This window comes from Dipodomys merriami, unplaced genomic scaffold (genome assembly GCF_024711535.1).
Source record: "Dipodomys merriami isolate MVZ:Mamm:240054 unplaced genomic scaffold, mDipMer1.0.p SCAF_543, whole genome shotgun sequence".
NCBI lineage: Eukaryota > Metazoa > Chordata > Mammalia > Rodentia > Heteromyidae > Dipodomys > Dipodomys merriami.
In genome coordinates this window covers 285,534-305,861 of record NW_027206117.1, presented here as the reverse complement: position 1 = coordinate 305,861, position 20,328 = coordinate 285,534, and positions in this window count along the sequence as shown.

Genomic DNA, 20,328 nt, shown 5'->3' with positions numbered 1-20,328 from the left:
CCATAAGTATTGAAAAGAAAGTTCAGAAACAAAGGTAATGGTTACAAAGTAGTGTGAATATAATTAATGTAACTGAATTTTATACCTGCCTAGCAAGCATGTGTCCCTGCTTTCAACCCCCTGTATATCAAAAACAAAAACCAAAAAAACCCTAAATCTTCTTTCTGTTACCAACCTCGAGAGGTAGGCGCTCTTCTACTGTTATGATTGTATTCCTCAGAGGATTTCTGGTGGATCTCTAATGTTTATTCATGCTTTTACACATAATCCATCATTTGAATATTGATGTTGAGTTTTAAAGGATAATGTGTGTATTAAAATGAGGGCAATTCATGCAGTTATAACTCAAGACACTAAAGTAGGAAGATCCCTATTCAGTCAAAACTGCATAGAGAGATCATTTCTAAATCTGCATACTACATGCTGAAAATGGAGGGACAATTATTTGTTAACAATTACAAGTGAGAGATATGAGTGAGAGATCACATTACATTTTGGTCATTTCAGTTTGTATTTAATATTTACATGAATTTATAAAATTTTCCTTTTTCCTTTACTCTCACTATGCCATTTTGAAACTGTGTAGTTTGTTTTGGTTTGCTGCATTTAAAAGAAACATAGTTTTCCTATGTATCATATTAAACATTTTTTTCTGTATTACAATTTATTATTTATTTTTGAAAATTTTTGTGTTTCTTTTTTTCTCCAACTAGGGACTGGCCACTGTCTCAGAGATTTTGCTCAGTTCTACCAATTGAGCCACATCTCAACTTCCGGCTTCTTTCTTTTTTGAATAGTCTCATGCAAATCCCAGCACAACTAAGGAGACTGAAGTATGTGGATCTTGGTTTGAAGCCAGTCTGAGCAGCAAAGCCTGAGGGTCCTTTATTTTTTTTTTGCCATTGGTTGTGGGGCCTGGACTCTGCGCCTAGGGGCTGTCCCTCAGCATTCCAGCTTAAGGTTAGCGCTCTATAATTTTAGCTGCCACACCTTTCCCGGCTTTTTCTGTTTATGTGGTTCTGAGGAAGCAAACCCAGGGCCTCATGTATCAAGGCAAACACTCTACCACTGAGCCAACTTCCGAGCGAAATTCTTATCTCCAATTAATCACCAAAATGCTGGGGGTGGTAGAGCTCTAGCCTTGGGTAAAACAGGGCAAGTTCAAGCCCTAGTACTGATAATTACACACACAAGTCTCATGCCCTTTCTTGCTATGGCTGGCTTTGAACTGCGGCCCTTAGATTTCGGCCTCCTGTGTAACTAGGTTTGTAGGTATGAGCAACCAGCATATGACTTATTTTAATATATTTAATCAGGTCTTGTCTTCAATCTCAATGCTTTTTTATTGTGGTCAGTATACCCGATCTCTGAGATTTATTGCTTTTTATTACCTATTTTTAAGGAGGGTATGGGTTGAATTCTGGGCCTGAATGCTGTCTTTGAGCTTTTCAGCTTAAGGTGAAAGCTCTATCACTTCAGCCACTGCGCCACTTCAAGTTTTCTTATGGTTAAATGGAGATGAGTCTCATAAACTTTCCTTCCCAGGATGGCTTTAAACCATGATCTTCATATATCAGCCTCCTGAGTACTAGGATTACAGGCTAGAGCCACCAATGCCCATCTATTTCTGAGCATTTTGACTCAAGAATGATGTTTTACAACTTCAATCACAGCTCAACTTTCAGCTTTTTCTGGCTTACTGGACCTAAGATTCTAATGTACTTTGCTGGGTAGTCTGGCTTCAAACCCTGATCCTCAGATTTCAACCTCCTTAGGTGCTCTGATTATACAGATGAAGCACAAACCTGTTGCTCATTTAAAAATGTTAATATTTTCTTTTTTCCACTTTTTCTTTTTAAAATTTTCCGTGTTCTTTATTTTTGTATATTTGCTAGTCCTGGGGCTACAAATCCAGGCCTGGAGACAATGCCAGAGCTTTTCCTCAAGAATAGTGGCTTACAACATGAGCCAAATAATAGCTTTTGGCTATACTTGCTTTGTCTTGGTGCTTGATGCTGTCCTAGAAAGTGATTGCCCAGTTTGCCTCTTGAGTCACAGCTCAACTCCATTTTTTAAAAATTATTGGTAGTTAATAGGAGATAAGAGTCTTATGCCAAGCCCAGCATGAATAAGTTGTCTGAAATCTGAGGATCATGGTTCAAAGCCAACCAGGGCAGGAAATTCCATGAGACTCTTAGCTCCAATTAATCAATAGAAAGCTGGGAGTGGTGGAGCTCTATCCTGAACAAAACAGCACAAGTTCAAGCCATAGTATAGCACACAGATGAACTCACGGAGAAAGCCTCATGGACTTTCTTCTACGGGCTGGCTTTGAACCATGATCCTCAGATTTCAGCCTCTATTCACCCTCTCTCCTTTGAAAATTTTATTGGGCCTGTGGCTTGACCTCTGACTCTGGGACCTATATCTTACTTTTTACACTCAAGGCTAGTGTTATCACCACTTCAGCCGCAGCTCAAGGTTTTGTGCTATGTAGCTGTAGATAAAATTCTCAAGCATGTTTCTGCCCAGGCTGACTTGACACTGAAATCTTCAAAAGTCAGCCTCTTGTATAGAAAGGTTTACACACATGACCAGCAACATCTGGATCATTTTAAAACTTTAATGTGTGCTTGATTCCACATACTTTTCCTATTTTTTTTCATTTTTTCTTTTCCTGTGAGTAGAAATTGAAGCTCAGATCCTGTCTCATGACACACATGGGACTAACTATAATATATGGCTTTAGGGGGACGTTAATTGGAGAGAAGAATGTAGAGCTAGGCTAGATTCAGGAGGTTGATAATAGAGAAAAGTCCTTAACATTCTTTTATCCAATTAACTACGAAAATTTTGAGAGTAGTATGTCATTGAGCAAATTAGTGCATGTTCAAGCTCTAGGATTGGCACTCAGAGAGAGACAGACAGACAGAGAGATAGAGACAGAGAGACAAGGACAGAGATAGAGAGAGACAGAGACAGAGACAATGATATCTTATGAACTCATATAACTGAGCTGAGCTTTAAACAGTATCCTCAAATTTCAGCCTGAGTAGCTAAAATTACAGATATGAGCCACCCATGTTTGATTCACTGATACCTCTGTTATTGCCTCTTTCTTCTCTTGTTCTACCCTTCTTTTCATTTATTTCATTCTTTGTGTGCATGTTGGTCCTGGAACCTGAACTCATGCAAGGTCTGGCCTGATTCACGAGGCTGAAATCTATACATCGTAGTTTGAAAGCAGCCAGAGCAGGAAAGTCCATGAAACTCTTGTCTCCATTCAATCAATAAAACTTATCCCCAGTATGGCCACCACACTCAAAACAGTCTCCTAGAATTTCTTGACTGGGTTTGCCTTTACACTGGATCTTATATTTCAGCCTCCTGCATTTCTAGAATTACAAACATGAGCCAATAGTTCCAGGTTCTCTTTTTCTAACCATTTAATTTTTTTTATTGTGATCTTAAGGCTGGATCTCTGAGCCAGGGTACTCTTTCATAGTTTTTTTGCTCAAGGCTGGTGCTTTACAACTACAACCAAAGCTTCATATCTGTTTTTTTGTTCTTGTTGTTTTTGGTTAATTGGAGACATGCACTTCCCTACACAGGGTGGCTATGAACTTCAGATTTCAGCTTTCTGAGTCACTAAGCATCAACCAAAATTCAGGGCTCATTTTGAAATTTTAATTGGATTTTCTCACATCTTTTTTTCTTCTTTTTCCTAGTCCTCAGGGTATGGGCACTGTCCTGAGCTTATTTTACTCAAGAAGAGAACTCTACTACATGAGCCACAGTGCCATTTTCAGCTTTTTCTACTTATGAGATACTGAGAAAACCCAGAGATTCAAACATGCTAGGCAAGCACTCTATCACTAAGCCATATTCCTAGCCATTCTTACACCTTTTTATTTGTATTTTTATTTCCTTCTGTATGCTAGTCCTGGGTCTACAAATCAGCCCAGGTGCTGTCCAAGTGTGCTAGCACACTAAGTCATGAGCCACAGCAAAACATGTGGCTATTTTTTGATGTTTTGTTTTAAGTAGCTACTTAGAGTTAAATATATGAATTCTCTTACCTGGGCTGGCTTTCAACTATGATCCTAATATTTGAGCCTCCTGATTAACTACCATCACAGGTGTGTGCCACCAATGACTGGCTCATTTTAAACCCTGAAATTGACTCTTTATTCTCCCAACTTTCTCTGTATTTATTTATTTTATTCTTTGTAAGTGTATTGGTCCTGAATTTAATATTAAGGTCTGGGTGCTGTCCCAAAAATTATTTTCTCATTTCTGCCATTGGAGACACAGCTCAATCGCCAGGTTTTATTTTTCGTCCTTTTGATAGTTAAATGATTATAAAACTCTGAAAGACTCAGGAGGCTGAAATCTGAGTATCACATTTTGAAGCCAGCATGGGCAAGAAGGTCCATGATACATTCATCAACTACCATGAAGCTGGAAGTAGTAGAGCTCCTACACAAATTGAAGTCCCAGGTTGGAACACATACAGAAAACAAGCCCCATGGACTTTCCTGTTTGGGCTGGCCTTTAAATACTATCTTCAGACTTCAGCCTCCTGAAAGCTAAAATTATAAGCATGAACCACCAACCCCAGGCTTATATTTGAATCTAAAATGCTCATTTCTTCTCTTATTTCAGTTTACTTTTTGGTTAACTTTGGGCTGAATTATGAATCAGGGAACTGTTTCCCAGGTTTTTCACCAAATGTCACTACTTTACAACTACTACCACACCTTCATTTCCAGCTTTTGCTGGGTAGTTGGAGATAAGAATTTCAATCACTTTCTTACCTTAGCTGGCTTTGAGTTGTGATCCTCATATTTCAAATTTCTGAGAAGCTAGGAATACACACATAAACCAACAACCCATGGCTCATTTTGAAACTATAATTTTCTCTTTATTCCATCTTTTATAATTTGTGGTCTTTTTTCTTTCTTTTTGTAGGTGTCTGTGCTGGGACCTTAGCGCCAGGGCCTGTGTGCTGTCCCAGAGCTTTCTGTTCAAGACTAGCACTCTACCACTTGTACCAGAGCACAGATAGTGGCATATTTTTGGTGACACATGAGACATAAGAGTCTCATGGATTCTCCTACCTGGGCTGGCCTTCAACCGTGATCCTCAGGTTTCATTCTCTGTAGTAGCTGATAGAATATCAGTGAGCTACTAATGCTCGATTTTTTAAACCTCTGTTATTGGATCTTCCTTCTGCACTTCTAGCCTCTTTTTCTTTAGTCCTTCTGAGACTGTCCTGGGGCTTGAACTCAGGGCCTGGTTGCTGTCCCAGAAAGTGATTGCCCAATTCTACCACTTGAGCTATAACTCAATTCCCAGGGTTTTTTCTTTACTTTTTGACAATTAATTTGAGATAAGATTCTGAACCAAAGCCTAGCATGAATCAAGCCAGCCTGGACAGGAAAGTCCATGAAACTATGACCTCCAATTAACCACTGAAAAGCTGGGGGTGGTAGAGCTCTATCCTTGAACAAACCAGCACAAGTTTAAGGATGGCACACACAAGCTGCAGGATGGCACACAGATGTACAGAGAGAGAGAGAGAGAGAGAGAGAGAGAGAGAGAGAGAGAGAGAGAGAGAGAGAGAGAGAGAGAGAGAGAGAGAGAGAGAGAGAGAGAGAAAGTCTCATGGATTTTCTTGATTTCGTTAGCTTTGATGTGTACATCCTCAGATTTCAGTCTCTCTTCTTCCAGTCTCCTTTGCATTGATTGTGTTTTATTTGTAATTTTTAATGATCTTGCAGCTTGACCTCTGGCTCTCTGTACTGTTTCTTAGCTTTTTAACTAAAGGCTGCTTACCACCACAGCCCCAGATCAAGGCTTTGTGCTAGGTAGTTGGGATAAGTGTCTCAAGCACGTTCATGCCCAGACTGACTTGAAAGCACAATCCTCAGTTGTCAGCCTCTTGTGTAGTTAGGATTATACACAGGATCAACCACCCTTGTATCATTTTAAAACTTTAATATGTGCTTGCCACTCCCTTCTTTTTTGCTTTTTTTTTGCATGTGTGTGCTGTTCCTGGGTCTACAAATTGGGGCTCATATTCTGTTCCAGAGGTTTTTATTCAAAGCTAGCCTCCATTACATGAGACACACCATAATTTTTGGACCTTTTTTGGGGGTTGATTAATTATAGGCAAGAGTTTCATGGACTCTCCTGCCTGTGCTGGCCTTGAACAAACATCCTCAGATTTCAGGCTCTTGAACAGCTAGTAGAAAATGTATGATCCACCAATGCTTGATTCATTTAAGCCTTTATCACTCTCTCTTCCTTGGTTACTTCTACTCTTCTTTATTTCTTCTTTGCATGTGCTGGGACTTGAACTCAGGGTCTCGGTGCAGTTCCAGAAAATATTTGCCCAGTTCTGCCACTTAAGCCATGGCTCAACTTCAAGTTGAATGAAGCTGTTGAAATCTGAGGACCATGTTTCAAAGCCAGCATGGGTAGGAAAATCCATGACACTCTTATCTTTAATTCACCACCCAAAGACTGGGAATGCTGGGACACTAGGTAAAGGATAGCACAGAAACACACACATCACACACACACACACACACACACACACACACACACACACACACACACACACACACACACAAACTTTCACACATACACAAAAATAAACACAAAGTCCCCTAGACTTTGCTTCTTAGGATGGCCTTGAAACTTGATCCTCAGGTTTCTGCCTCCTGAGTAGGACTACAGCCATAATCCATGAGCACCAGACATATGTTTAAATTTACAATTGGCCTTTCTTCTTCTCTCGTCCTAAAATTGTTTTTAGCACTAGAAATTGATACCTGGGGCAACATACAGTCCTTTTTTTATCTTTTGCACCAAATAGAGTGCTTTACAACTACAATCATATCTACACTGGGTAGTTGGGGATAAGAGTTTCATTACTTTCCTGCCCAGCCTAGCTTTGAACCCTGAATGACTACGAATAAGCATATGAACAAAATCTAAGCTCATTTTGAAACTTTATTTTCTTTTTTCCCATCTTTCTTAATTTGTGTTTTGTTGGTTATTTGAAATGTGTGTCTAGGACTTCAACTTAGGGTTTAGGTGCTGTTCTAAGCTTTCTATCTGAGACTAGAACTCAACTGCAGGCGCCAAAGTACACCTTGTAATTTATTCTTGGTGGCAAATTAGACATGTGAGTCTCATGGACTCTTCTCCCTGGGCTGGCCATGAACTGTAATCCTTAGATTTCATCCTCCTGAGTAACTTGAATGTGTGAGCAACCAATGTTTGATTCATTTCAACCTCTCTCAAAGACTCTTCGTTTTGTACTTCTATCCTCCTTTTATTTCTTATTTCTTAGTCCTGCAACTTGAACTAAGGGCCTCAGGGCAGACCCAGAAATTTATTTCCCAAATCGACCAGTTGAACAACAGCCTAACTCGAGGTTTTATTTGCTCATGTTTTCATGGTTAATTAGAAATGAGTATCATGCACAGCCAGACCAGACTCATGAGGCTGAAATCTGAGGATCAAAGTTTGTACCAGCATGGGCAGGAAAGTCCATCATATCTCCAATTCTAACCAATAAAAAGTTGAAATTAATAGAGCCTTGTGCAAAACAGTACAAATTCAAGTAACCAGATTCACACACGAACACACACACACACACACGCACACACACACACACACACACACACACACACACACACAAGTCTAATGGACTTTCCTACTTGGTCTGGCCTTTAAACACTATCCTCAGATTTTAGCCTCTTCAGAAACAAGAATTACAGTTATGAGCTACCACTGATTGGCTGATTGGCTTATTGAAATTTCAGTTATTGGTTTTTCTCTTCTTCTACCCTACTTTATATTTATTTCATTCTTTTTGTGTCTGCTGGTCGTGAAACTAGAACTCATGCAAGGCCTGGCCTGATTAAGGAGGCTGAAATATAACCATCATGGTTCAAAGCAGCATGAGCAGGAAAGTCTAACCCCCTTACCTTGAAATAACTGTCAAAAATCTGGAAGTAGTACAGTTCTAGCCCCAGGATGGCCTACAAACAACTATATCTGGACATTCCTGCTAGGGTTGGCCTTTACACTGGATCAACATATTTCTGCCTCCTGAGGTTCTAGAATTACAGTCATGAGTCACCAGCCCCAGGTTCTCTTCTTATTACCATTTTTTGTGATTCTTTGTCTGGATCTCTGAGCCAGGGCACTGTTTCATATCTTTCTCATTCATGGATGTTGCTTTACAACTCCAATCACAGCTTCACTTCTGTTTTCTTGTTTGGTTTGCTGGTGATTTGATGATAAGAGAATATAGCCCTCAGATTTCATCTGTCTTAGTATTTAGGATTACACACAAAAACCAAAACTCATGACTTATTTTGCAAATTTAATTGGATTTTCTTATACTTTTTTTTTCTATTTTTTATTTCCTTATGTATGCTGTGCTTGGGGCTATAAATCAGAGTGTAGGTATTGTCCCAGTACATTTTTAAGACTGGCACTCTAATATGTGTGCCACACAATTTGTGTTTTTTTTTTTACTCTAATTAGCTAATTAGAGATGAGTACATGTCTCCTCCTGACCGGGGTGTCTTTAACATTGATCCTCAGATGTGAGAATCCAGAGTAACTACAATAACAGGTGTGAACTACCTCAGTTTTGCTCATTTTAACCAATAAATTGTCTCTTCCTATTCTTCTTCCACCTTTCTTTTTATTTATTTATTTTTGTGTGTGTTGGTCCTGGAGCTAGATCACAAGGTGTGGGGGCTGTCCCAGAAATCATTTTCTCATTTCTACCATTGGAGCCACAGGTCAACCTCCAGCTGTTATTTTCTTATTTTTGGTGCTTCATTGGAAATAAGGTGGCTCAGTGGTAAAGCACTTGCCTTGCATGCATGAGGCCCTGGGTTCGATTCCTCAGCACCACATAAGCAAAAAGAAAAAAGCCAGAAGTGGTGCTGTGGCTCAGGTGGTAGAACGCTAGCCTTGAGCTGAAGAGCTGAGGGACAGTGCCCAGGCCCAGAGTTCAGGCCCCATGACCAGACCCTCCCCCCCCACAAAAAAGAATCTCATGAAAAGCACAGAATGACTCAGAAAATTGAAATCTGAGGATCACAGTTTGAAGCCAGCCTTCACAGTAAATTCCATGAGACTCTTTATCTCCAATTAGCTGGCAGGGATCCCACCAATAAACTGAGAGTGATAGAACTCCAGCCTTGAGTAAAGTAGAACACGTTCAACCCCCATGGCTGGCACACAAGGGAAAAATGCCTCATGGACTTTCTTGCTTGGGCTTGTCTTTAAAAGGTATTTTCTGACTTTAGCTTCCTATGTAGCTAATACAACATGTGTAAGCCACCAGTGACTGACTAAAAGTCTGTCACTGGTTATTCCTTCTCATCTTCTATACTTCATTTCTTTTGTGGTGGACCTAGGCTTGAACTTGGGGCATCAGTGTTGCTCTTTTTTTGTCTTTTATGTAACTTTTTTTCAGTTTTGTTGCTCTAAAGTTTTATTTTTTATGTGGCTTTTTATATCTTATACAAGTAAATTTTTATATCTTAAAAAAATAACTTATATGGGTACTGGTGGCTCATACCTCTAATCCTACTCAGGAGGCTGACATTGAGGATCACAGTTTGAAGCCAACATAGGTAGAAAAGTCTGTGAAATTCTAATCTCCAATAAACAACCAAATATCCTAGAAGTGTTGCTATGACTCAAGTAGTAAAGTGCTATCCTTGAGCAAAAGAAATCAGAGCCCAGGAAGCGATTTCAAGCCCCTGTACTGGCACAAAAAGAAATTCATTAGCTTTACTAGGATTTCTGGTGTGAGCCACCAGTTCTGGGTTTAAGAATCAACTTTTGTAGCAGTTGCCAGTTTTGATCTTTTCCTTAGGAGCTTTAATGATTTTTTTCCATGCCTAAATTTACATTCCACTAATGGCTTTATTTTTTTTGGTTGGAGGGACAGTTCAATAATTCAATAACATATCAAAAAAGACATGTCTTGAATTTTTTATTTTAAATAGGAAAGCAAACCATATGGTTAGTCTGAGCCCAGCAGAGAGTGAATGCTGGTTTAATTGCAGAGCTGTGGAATGTGTTTCAGGAAGTGGGAGCCTACCAGTTTGGGTGCTTCAGTTGTCAGGTCTTCCTGCAGCTTCACAATAAACTTCTATGATGTCACGGCCATCTTTGCCATCACAAACCTTAGGTGTCAGGCACTGATCTCACCCTTATGTGGACTTAGATACACAGGGAGGAAAAAAATAGAAGAAATGACGATTGACCACAAGACCACAGCTTTATGAGCTTTCCTGATTGAATTCTGAGATTTCATGAGAAGAGCAGGCTCATCTCCACACAAGGCTCCTAAGAACTAAGTACCAAGCACTGTTGTAGACAACTGCAGAAACAGATGTGAATACAACTGCAAATGGCCTGCCTCCATGTACATTTCATGCTGAGGGAGAAAACCAGAAATCACAATGAAAACGTCAAAAAATCAGAAGGATGGTGATCTGGGGAGAAAGCTTCACATTGGAGGATCAAAGGAAAATACATATGATCTAACAGCACGGGCCATCATCCATGCAATTATTGCTTTTCCATGCTGGCTCCAATCTCAATCCCAGATCTAATCCTCCTGAGGTGGAAACTGTAGGTGTGAGGCACCTGGGCTCTTTGATAACAATATCTATAACCAATGTGTGCTAGGTTTCTTGGAAGTTTCTTGTAAGGAAGGTTCAAAATTAAATGTATTATGCATCCTAAACTTTTTTTTTTCATTATCTTCTAATTATTTGAATATGAGCTGTCTTCTTGACTTCTTGGAAAAATCAAGACAATTTTTTTCATTGTTAAAATCCTGGGGAGGGAAGGAAGATCACAGTTTCTTTGCCAAAGTATTAGAATGCAATAGTCATTTTCACTGACCAGTTTTACCAAATAATGTCTCTTGTCCTTAATGGAATTTTCATCTTCCATAATGTTAGATGAATGAAACTATAAATAGGGGGAAAGCAACCACAGAGTAGCAAGTTTATCACAACGACAAATATTTTTTCCACTTTCTACCTAATGAAAACAGTTGCCGGAAGCATTAAAAACTTGAATAAATACTTAGAGATTCTTCCACTTTATACAAGGTTGTTTTTTTCTTAATTCCTTTTTTTTCTTTTTTTTTTTCTTTTGGTTGTTCGTTGGGCTTGAACTTTTACCCTGGGGTCAGTCCCACAGCTATTCAGCTCAAGGAGAGCACACTACTACTTGAGCCACAGTACCACTTCTGGTTTTCTGGTGGTCATTTGTAGGTAAGTCTCACCGAGTTTCCTGCTTAGACTGGCTTTGAAATGAATTCCTCAGATCTCAGCTTCCTGAGTAATAGTACTACAGACGTGAGCCACCAGCACACGGCCAAAATAGTATTTTCTTTTCAGTTTGGCTAGTTTGAATGATTACCAAGGAAAAAATATAGAACTTAAAATTTTTAGCTAAAACTTTGTGCTAAAATTTGCAATAGTTTTACCGTAAAGAATAGTGAAATATTTAGAATTACATATTTTGAAAAATGCAGCTGATTAGCTATTATTTATTTAAAATACTACAGCATATCTTTTTTGGTAGACACTGAAGTCAGTTCAGAACTTGTTGGTGAGCACTCTGCTCTGTGAGCCAAATCCTTCAGGACCTTTTTAATTTGATTGTCGATTAATTAATTTGAACTTACAAGGCATCTTTTGGTAAGAATAAGTAAAATAAGCCTAAACTCCTGCCTTTTGTGTAACGGAAGAAATTGTAATATCTAGAATGTATAAACTCAAAAAAGTAAACACCCGTGGGGGAGGGACATACAAAGCAATTAAAAAAATCATCTTCTAAATACGTTAGAAACAATCTCAAGAAAGAAAAACCGTTTGAATCTTTATCTTGGGGTTCATTTCACCTAACATCAACTTATCTGCTTCTTTCAAACATATATACTAGTTATTGCAAATAAGGGACCTATGTTTCTTTGGGCCTGGCTAACTTTACTTAATATAATTATGACCCCTGTTTTCACTGTATTTGATGTTGGTATAATTTGTGAAGGGGAAGGGAAAAAACAAATAATTTAAATAGAGATACAGGTGGACACATTGTTACAATGAAATGCACAGGTCGTTATGTGAAAAACAAACTTTAGAACTTTGGCCTGGGCAGGTGGAGGGTGAAAGGTGGGACATGGGAAGGGATGGGAAGGCGAAACATAAGGGGAAGCAATAATGCTTGATAAAAAATGTACTCAATAACTTGCCCATGTAATTGTAACCTCTCTGTATTGTATTTTCACAATAAATAAATAAATATGAAATGCTCAAAGATCAAATAATCTTATTAATAAATAGGCAAGTGAATTGACTAGATAGGTCCAAAAAAGATATAGATGTCTAAGGAATACCCGAAAAATATTCTACATCTTTAGTAATCAAGGAAATGCAAATCAAATCTATGTTGAATTTCCATCTCTACATAATCAGAATGTCTATTATCAAAGAAAACACAAATACCAGAAAGTAGGTGGGGAACGGTACTCTACACAATGTTGGCAATTTAGTGAATCAGTGTAGCCACAACAGAAATCAGTGTGGAAGTTCCACCCAAGAAAACCTATATATACACCTGAAGAAACGTAAGTCAGCCTTATGGGAGAGCTATCTGCACACACATTTTTTACAGCAGGATTCCAAATAGTCACATTCTACAATAAGCCACCACAGGTAGAAAAGTATGTAAAACTGTTACCTCCAATTAACAATAATAACAAATCTGAGAGTAGAGCTGTAGATCAACTGGCAGAGTACCAGCCTTGATGGAAAAAATGCCAAGCAAGAGATGAAGGCCATAAGTTCAAGCCTCAGAACTGCCAAACACACACACACACACACACACACACACACACACACACACACAAAACCAATGCTACCTATATTCTTTTAGCCAAGCTTCTTAGTCTCTTATGATTCATTCACCTATGACAGAGCTAAAAACAATGAGAAAGAGATATTTATAATGATAAACTTTTCACCTAACAGCTGTTTTCATGGTATTTGATGTTGGTATAATTTGTGAAGGGAAGGGAAAAAACAAGTTGTTTAAAAAGTGATACAGGTGGACTCATTGCAAAAATGAGATGTACAAATTGTTATGTCAAAAAACGAACTTTACAACTTTGGCAGGGGTCGGGGTTGGGAAGGGGAAACAAAGGAGGAGGCAACAATGCTTGATAAGAAATGTACTCATGGGCTGGGAAGGTGGCTCAGTGGTAGAGCGCTTGCCTTGCATGCATGAGGCGCTGCGTTCAATTCCTCAGAACCACCTAAGCAGGAAAAAAAAAGCCAAAGTGGCACTGTGGCTCAAGTGGTAGAGTGCTAGCCTTGAGCTGAAGTGCTGAATGACAGCACCCAGGCCCAGAGTTCAGGCCCCACGACCGGACCCCCGCAAAAAAAAAAAAAGAAAAAGAAAAAGAAAAAGAAATGTACTTATCATCTTGCCCATGTAATTGTAACCCCTCTGTACGGTATTTTCAATAAAAAAAAAAAGAATGCTTTACAAAATCCAAAAAAGAAAAGGTAAACTTTTACTGAAGAACCCAGGTATGTTTCTTGTGTTGTTTTGTTTTTGTTGTCACTGTACTTGATATCACAACCTGAGTGCTGTCCCTGAGCTTTTTACACTCAAGGTTGATTCTCTACAACTTGGAGCTACAGATCCACTTCTGGTTTTGTGGTAGTTCATTGGAGATAAAGAGTCTTAAGAACTCAGTCTTCCACACGCTGATTTCTAACTGCAACTCTCAGATTTCAGCTTCCTGAATTGGTAGGATTACAGGCCTGGTCCACCAACGCTAAGCCAGAACCTGAGTATTTTCACCACTGCTAATTGAAAGAGTTCAACTCTTTTTCCTCCAGACCGCTTGCCACGCACATTTATCTCTGGATGGAAATTGAGCAAATAGAGAGTTTCCAGTAGCTCACACCTACACATCCTGGCTACTGAAAAGTCTGAGATCTGAGGATAGTGGTTCAAAGCCAGCCCAGACAGCAAAATCTTGGAGACTTTTAGTGCCACTTATCCACAAAAACATCTGTATGTTGAGCTATGGCTCAAAAAGTAGAGCTCTACCTTGATCAAATATCCCTGGGATAGACCTCAGGCCCTGAGTTCAAACCCCAAGACAAGTGCACAGGCATATGCATGTGAATGTGCGTGCACACACACACACACACACAATTTTATAAAAGAGTTCTCAAACCTAGCAAGGTGCCACCCTAATCCCTTAATGTCCTGCTATGCTATGGAATTAGAAAAGCCTAACCTCTGGCTGGGGCTGCAATCCCTGCTGGTAAACAGCATCTGGAAGGATGAAGTAGCTCTGAGCCAAGACTGACTCACACAGACCAGAAGCAGGAGTGAGGTTGTACAGGCAAGTGGCCCCTACTCACCTAGAGTGGAAAGGGGAGTGTGGTGACATGGACACATGGCCCCACTCATCCAGACCAGAAGCAGGAGTAAGGTAACACAAACATGAGGCCCCCACTCACTCAAACTAGAAGGAGGAGTGAGGTGATAGAGGCATGCGGCCCCACTTACCCCATTTACTCCCTCTTCTCCAGGAGGGGAAGCAGGAGTGAGGTGAAACAGACACACAACAACTACTCAACCAGACCAGAAGCAGGAGTGTGGTGGTGCAAGCATGTAGCCTCCACTCACCCTGACCAGAAGCAGGAGTGAGGTGACACAGGCATGGGCCAAACATTCCAGCCAGGAAGCAGAAGTGAGGTGATGGTCTCATGCCACACCAAAGGAGCCTTGAGAAACATGGCAGCCCCCTGAGGAGGAAGGCACATTTCAGTGTCCATCCAGCCTTCTCTCCTGCCTTTTGTGAAGGGCTGCTTGGTTCCACGGTGCACTCAGGAGGTCATAGGGCTCGAGCCATGGATGCCGCTGTCCTTTTCCAACTGGTATTGCACCTGCTGCAGCTACAGTAGCAAACTCAATAAGTTGTAATTCACAGAATGTATACTATGAACCATTAATGTCTTCAGTTACCAGGTGCCACTTGCTAGTCACTTAATAAAAGAGTTGCCAATGTCTTCAGTGTTCACTGACTTGTAAAAATGCTGGGTTGGGAATATTAATATTACTGATTGTCTTTTAAATCCTAGGAATGATGATTTTTGAAAATGCCCATTCTGTGTTCTATATCTACTAACAGACTTGTGCCAAGATCAAATTACTTACAGCCTGGTTGTTAAGAGTATAGACTCAGGGACTGGGAAGGTGGATCAGTGGTAGAATGCTTGCCTTGCATGCCTGAGGACCTGGGTTCGATTCCTCAGCACCACATAAGCAAAAAGAAAAAGCCAGAAGTGGCACTGTGGCTCAAGTGGTAGATTGCTAGCCTTGAACTGAAGAGCTAAGGGACAGCGCCCAGGCCCAGAGTTCAGGCTCCACGATCGGAACAAAAAATAAAAAGTAAAAGATATAGACTCAGATTAAAATAAATTCAAATTCAATTTTGGCTACTTACTGGCTTTTGGTTAAAGTGGAAGGCACTATAACACTGAGCTTTATTCACTTTTGTACTTATGTGAATGGAGCCAGGGACAGGTAACTCATGCCTATAATCTTACTCAGGAAACTGAGAGGGAAGGATTGTGTTTCAAAGCCAGCCCCGGCAGAACAGGCCCTATGAGATTCTTAGTTCCAATTAATCCCTCAAAAACCAGAAGTGGGTTGAGAAGGTGGCTCAGCCCAAGCATGCTTGCCTTGCATGCATGAGGCCCTAGATTCGAATTCTCAGCACCACATAAGCAGAAAAAGCAAGAAGTGGCACTATGGCTCAAATGGTAGAGTGCTAGTCCTAACCTGAAGAGATGAGACACAGCACCCAGTCCCAGTGTTCAGGCCCCATGAACAACAACAACAAACTCCATGACCAACTAAACAAAAACAAAATCAGAAGTGAAGCTGTGGTTCAAGTGGTAGAGTGCTAGAAAGTGGATCAGGAACAGGCCCTGAGTTCAAGTCCCACAATGTACCAGAAAAAAAGAAAGAAAGAAAGAAAGAAAGGAAGAAAGGAAGAAAGAAAGAAAGAAAGAAAGAAAGAAAGAAAGAAAGAAAGAAAGAAAGAAAGAAAGAAAGAAAGAAAGAAAGGAAGGAAGGAAGGAAGGAAGGAAGGAAGGAAGGAAGAAAGAAAGAAAGAAAGAAAGAAAGAAAGAAAGAAAGAAAGAAGGAAAGAAAGAAGGAAAGAAAGAAGGAAAGAAAGAAGGAAAGAAAGAAGGAAATGCAATTGGATACTGGTATTTCCCATCTCCTAGGGTTTATGAATATTCAAAAAACAAAATTTATTGAGCGTTTCCTATTGAAAAGAGGGATTTTATCTCACCATCAAGTGATTTATGATGCTGCAGAGCATGCAATGGATACCCACTACTTCAGTGGAAAGTTGAATGTAAATTTTGTGAGTCCTATTTGAATAGCTGGTGAGAAGCCAAATTGATGAGCCACAGACTTTTCTGAAAAATGGTTTCCTAAGGAAGATTCAGTTTCCCACATGTCAGTTTGCCTTTCTGCTTCTAGTCAGAAAATCTCTAAGGCTCAGGAAAGGATTCAAGCTCTCTGTTAAACCATGCTATAGCCATTTTTATTTTTATTAAAGGAATAAGTACTCTAGACATAGGTGGATCCTGCCTATTATCCTCCCTGCATAGGAAGCTGAGATTTGAGGATCATGATTTCATACCAGCCCAAGCAAAAAAGTCCATGAGACTTGTCTCAATTAAGCAGTGATAAACCCAGAAGAAGAGGTATGGCTTAATAATTAAAGTATCATTCCTATGGAAAAAGCTCTGTTTAAGCTGCCCTAATGCTTCAGGTCATAGGTTAGGACATTGCCACCTACAATATTGCTGGACCCTGCCTTCCCTTGGTGTGATGGCCTTCAGCCTGGCTTTCACTCTTGTGCATATAGGCTGTTTGGCCATCGACATTGGGGGTGGCATGATCCGTTTATGGAATATATTACCCATAAAAACTAACTATGATGTAAACAAAGTTTGACAAGTTGTTAAGTCCAAAGTTACAGTGGTAAGGATGATTATTATTTAGCTTTTTTTTTTTGGGGGGGGGTCCAGTCGTGGGGCCTGAACTCTGAGCCTGGGCACTGTCCCTCAGCTCTTCAGCTCAAGGCTAGCACTCTACCACTTGAGCCACAGTGCCACTTCTGGCTTTTTTCTTTTGGCTTATGTGGTGCTGAGGAATTGAACCCAGGGCCTCATGCATGCAAGGCAAGCGCTCTACCGCTGAGCCACCCTCCTAGCCCTAGCTTTTTTCTTTAAATAGTTAATTGATTTTTAAAGTTTATATGCTTATTTCATCTAGGAAATCAAAAGTTAATATTTGGGATTTTTGGTGAAATTTGAAACTAGGCAATTAAAAGCACTCATTGTCCTCAAATTCAGTATTTAAAATTATTAAAACTTTGTTCATATGTTTTAGTTGTCTGAAATTTGAGCCACGCATGGTAGCTCATACTTGTAATGCTAGCTGCTGGGTCTTTACTGATACAGAGAGGATTATGATTTGAGGCTAGCCCAGGGAAACATTCACAATATTGGATATAAATCAATATCTGAACCCAATGCATTGTGCTTTATATTTCATCTACTCAGAAAATGTAAAAGAAGGATTGTGGACCATGCTAGCATGGTCATAAACAGAAAACCCTGCCATAAAAATGGATAAAGCAGGGCTGGGAAGGTGGGTCAGTGGTAGAGCGCTTGCCTTACATGCATGAGGCCTTGTGTTCAATTCCTCAGCACCACATAAGCAGAATAAAAAAAAGCCGGAAGTGGAATTGTGGCTCAAGTGGTAGAGTGCTAGCCTTGAGCTGAAGAGCTGAGGGACTGTGGCGAGGCCCAGAGTTCAGCCCCCCCCCCCAAAAAAATAAGTCTACAGCAGAGCTGGGCTCAGGTGGCTCATGCCAGGAAACTACTCAGGAAGTTCAGATCTGAAGAACACAGTTCAAAGCCAGTCTAGGCAGAAAAGTCTGTGAGACTCTTATCTCCATTAAACCACCAGAAAATCAGAAGTGGCACTGTGGCTCAATCAGTAGAGCACTTGCCTTGAGCTTAAGAGTGCAAGGACTGTCTCCAGGCCCAGAGTTCAAGACACATGAAAAACAAAAACAAAAGTGACTAAAGCAAAAAGAGAGGTGTGTGGCTCAACTTTTAGAGGGACCTACCATAAGTGCAAGAAGCCCTTAATTTAACTGCTAGTATAGAAAGGAGGAAAGGATATGAATCAAAGAAGTAAGGGAGGAATTATGATATAATCAAATACTAGAATGATAAGTATTAAATAAAGAGATTACAGGTATTTTATATGAAAAGATACTGATTGTTTACTAAAAGGAAATTATAAAATGTGGAATTAAGGCTGAAATACATATACAACTTTTGTTTTTCTGTAAAATGATACTTATGTGCCCCTTTAGTTTAACAGTAGTAAATGAGTTTAAAACAATATGGGTGGTTAGAAATGAATCATTATTTCTTTTCACTTTTTCTGCTATATTCACCACTTACAAAATCCAAACAATGTTGATCATTTTAATTATTAATTCATTAATTTAATCTTTCATATTTAGTGTATAGTCTATTGTGCACATCATTTAAATGTTTGAACTCTTTTCGATTGTTTGTTTTTTGTCCATCATGGATCTTGAACTCTGGCCTGGGCACTGTCCCTTAGCTCTTTACCTCAAGGCTAGCACTCTACCACTTGAGCCATAGAGCCACTTCTGGGTTTTTCTGCTTATGTGGTACTGAGGAATTGAACCCAAAGATTCAACATGCAAGGCAAGCACTCTAGTACTGAGACAACTTCCGAGCCCTGATCTCTATTTTTCCTTCAGACATGGGACTTGAACACAGGGCATTAGTATTGTCCCCGAACTCCTCTGCTCAATGCTAGTACTCTAGCATGCCAGTTTAAACCACAGTGCCATTTCTTGTTTTTAGTGGTTAATTGTAAATAGCAGTCTCATTGGAACTTTTTGGCCAAGGCTGTCTTTAAAACACCATATTCATTTCTCAGCCTCCTGAAATGGTAGGATTACAGGTATAAGCCTCCTGAACCCAGCTTCTCATTTTTTAAAAAAGTGTTATATGTTTAGTTCCCCCTCAAATACATACAAAGTGAGATGCAAATTAACGTTAAATGAACCACCAATTGAGGATGTTGAGATTACAAGCGATTGCAATATTTTTTACATTTTTTTATATGTGGGCCTTGAACTCAGGGTCTGGGGGCAGTCCCTGTTCTTTTGTGCTCAAGGCTATCACTCTACCAGTTTGAACCAGTGCCGCTTCTGTTTTCTTGCTAACCAGTTTATGAGATATTAGTCTCACAGACTTTCTTACCCAGGTTGTCTTTAAACCTCAATTATCAGATCTCAGCCTCCTGTGGTGCTATGATTACAGGCATGAGCCACTGGCACCAGCTTTTTAAAAAAGGGACAACAATTCATATGCCAGAAGCTTTGACTTATGCCTATAATACTACCTACTCTAGAGGCTGAGATCTGAAGATGATGATTTGAATCTAGTGGTGCAAAAACGTCTCTGTGAATCTTTTATCTCCCATAAACTGTTCAAAAAAATCCAGAAGTGAAGCTTTGGCTCAAGTGGTAGAGTGTACTCTTGAGCAAAAAAGAAGCTCAAGGATAGTACCTAGATCCTGCAATCAAACTCCATTTCTTACACACACACACACACAAACACACACACACAAACACACACACAAACACACACACACAAACACACACACACAAACCCAAAAGCAAATAGAAAATATGAAGAAATCAATGAAAAATTTTAATATTGTAAGGACTTTTGGGTTTAGAGGTATAACTTAGTTGGTAGGACATTAGCTATCGATTGAAACTATCAAGTACCAAGGACATAAAAAAAGAATTATCTGCTCTGCTCTGTATTTTCCTATTCTCATATGTTCTCATTTGGGAAATCTCTTCTTTTTAAAAAAATTGTTTTAGCGGTGATGTAGAGCAGGGTTACCTTTCTGTATGTCAGGTAACTACTACATTTCCTTCCTTTTACATAATCTCATCTGTTCCCCCATTCTCTTCCATACCCTCTCTCCCATCTTGGCCCTCGACTTGCATGGTTCACTTTCATAAATGTCCAGTAGAGCCAGAGGGCTCTGCTGCTGCAATATTCTGTGTCCTTCCCCCATTTTTCC